We start from the raw sequence: 2552 nt of genomic DNA on the forward strand, positions 1-2552 counted from the left end.
TCCTGGATCCTATGAGCCCCGGACAAGGTGCATTGTCCTGCTTTCTTGGGACTGACCAAAGGCACGGACTATCCCCAATTCTCTTTCTCACTTCCGCTATGATTATCCTACCTTCCTTTCCCATATCCATGAGTAGCAGGTAAATGGGAGAGGTTTCCAACTGAGAAGAACCTTTTCCTGCTCCTCCCACATATTTCCCTTCCACCTTGTCTGTACTCTTTCCCACGCCTCCCCCATATTGGAATGAATGATGAAGAGCAGCATAAAGGGAGCCTGGGCCCTTCAATTTACCCATCATGTAGTGAGAGGCCCAGTGTTCAACATTTGCTCCAAGTCCAGCCCTGTCTCTAAGCCTGCCCACTTCCACCTGGTTTTCCTACCCCTTCCTCCCAATCCAGTGGATATGCCCCACCTTCAGTCTTGTTCCTGAAAGAAGTTTGTGGTCTTTCTCTCCTTTTGCCTCTTTTCATGAGGAAAATGAAGAGGGCCTTTCTTGCCCTATTATGGGCCATCTCCAGAGCTGGCCTAGAAAAACTGACTTTATCTGTCTTTGGGGAAAAAGAAGGAAATTCCCGTTACCTTTCAAGGTGGGGAAAAAGGCAGATACCCAAGTCTTTGACCATGACCGTTGCCTAGCCCACCAGAGAAGACTACTTTTGTCTGACTGCACATGAAGGCCCATGATGATCTTCAGGAATCTGCCTGTATTTTGACGACCTGTAGACCATTATCTCCCATAGCTGTAACTGGGTTCCAGCAGGTACAAACCCACCCCTAGCAATCCGAAGTCCCTGTCACTTTGCTAACTCTGGCTCTGTAGCCTGCTCCTGCCACCTATACCACAAAGCACAGCCTGGACCTTCTGGAGGGGATGTGGTGGGACAACCGAACCCTGCAGGGTCATTTATCAGGATTCTCCATGCTTCTTTCCCGGTCTGAGTTCTGAGTCTGAAGAAGACTTTAGGACTCAAATCTTCACCCTTGGACCTTTACTCTTCCAGACCACAGGCCAATATTCAAGCATAGTGCAGATAGGCTATTCGAGTCTGGATTTAGAAACAATGCCCATCTGTGAAATAGCAGATCTGATCCACTTTTTTTCTCCTTTCCTTTGTGATTGTCACCATTTTCCAGACAGTGCCCCCACCTCGTTTGTCTTGCCTTACTGGCAATCTGGACTTGATGGAGACTTCCCCCTCCAAACAACCCATTTTGGCACTGCCCAAGTGGGAGTGTCCTCTACCTTCCACTCGTCCTCACCCCAGCTTGCCTAGTGCTTCTGGGGAATTTAACAGCTATGATGCAGACCACAGGGAATTTGTGAGGCCTCTGTGTTATCTTTATGTTTGTGCTCCTTTCTTTTTTCTGTAGATCCACCCCTCCATCCTTCTTGGAATAAGGGGTACTTTAGCATATTTGCTTTTTCTACCTTGGGGACCCCAGGGGCCAAGCAGTCCTCCTTTAGTCACACCAAAGGCAAAAGGCCTGGCTACCTCCCCCTTAGCACGTGAGGTCCCTATTCCCCTCCTTTCTACTCAGCTTTGCTTCTCTTGGAGATTTCAAGGCAGTAGTGGGGAAGTCAGGGGGAAGCAGGAGAAGCCTCTGACCCTATGTGGGCAACTTCCTGACTAAAGGCTGACTGCTGTCACCAAAAACAGGTCCCTAGCCCTGTCACCCATTACAACTCCCTCTTGATCTTTCAAAGGCAGCTAATTGCTAGCACCCTCTCCCCACCCATTCCAGGCCTCTTTTCCCTCTGTTTCTTTGTTAGAAGGTTCTGTGGAGCTGAAACCCAGCCTCTGATGGGCTTTGTTTAGTTTAGTTGGGTTCTCAGAGTCTCCTGTTGTTTTGTGTTGTTTCCAATGAAAAGCAAGTTTACCCTCAGAGTTATGCTTTTCCAAAGAAGCTAGTGTGTTTTTATTGTTGTTGTTATTGTCGTTGTTGTTTTGTTTTGTTTTTATGTTTCAGGTTCTAAGTGAAGTGAGGTGGAGAGGAGTTGGGAATACCCAAGGTTTAGAACATGGTGAGATAGTTACCTCTGATCTGCAATCCCCAGCAGAGAGCTGGGGCAGGATAGGAGGGCAGAGAGGGTTTCTATTCACCTTTAATATATTTTTACAAAAAAGCAAACAATTTAAAAACAAACCCACCGCTTCTGTACATGTCTATATTTTTAGAAGTGGGTAGGATTGTGATTTCTGATGCAGGGCCTTTTTATAAATAGGTTAGAGTAGCATCATCCAGATTTCTCTGTTGTTTGTTCCCTTGTTTTTTCTTATGTTGTGTTACTAATGTAATTTATATATTTTTTAGATCTCCCTTTCCTGTAGAGATAAAAGTGATTTATCTTGGCAGTTTTGTTGCTTGACATTATTATTGGTGGTGGTGGTGATGGTGGTGGTGGTGGTGGAGGTGGTGGTGGAGGTGGTGGTGGTGGTGGTGGTGGTGGTGGTGGTGGTGGTGGTGGTGGTGGTGGTTCGGGAAGTTACTTTCATTTTGTCTCTTATTCAGCAGTTTATCAGTGGGCATTTTCCTGGGGCCCAACATTACAC

At 46.6% G+C, this 2552-nt stretch overlaps 1 protein-coding gene across 2 annotated transcripts in view; it reads left to right on the plus strand.

The window, feature by feature from the left end:
- Phf8 (PHD finger protein 8) overlaps window positions 1-2351 on the plus strand; it is a 101770-nt gene extending 99419 nt beyond the window's left edge. For both annotated transcript variants that reach the window (XM_028883474.2, XM_028883475.2), the window contains one exon: window positions 1-2351. This exon is cut by the window's left edge and continues 159 nt beyond it. The gene's annotated coding sequence lies outside the window, so the exon portion shown is untranslated.
- Window positions 2352-2552: the final 201 nt, after the last annotated feature.

This window comes from Peromyscus leucopus, chromosome X (assembly GCF_004664715.2).
Source record: "Peromyscus leucopus breed LL Stock chromosome X, UCI_PerLeu_2.1, whole genome shotgun sequence".
NCBI lineage: Eukaryota > Metazoa > Chordata > Mammalia > Rodentia > Cricetidae > Peromyscus > Peromyscus leucopus.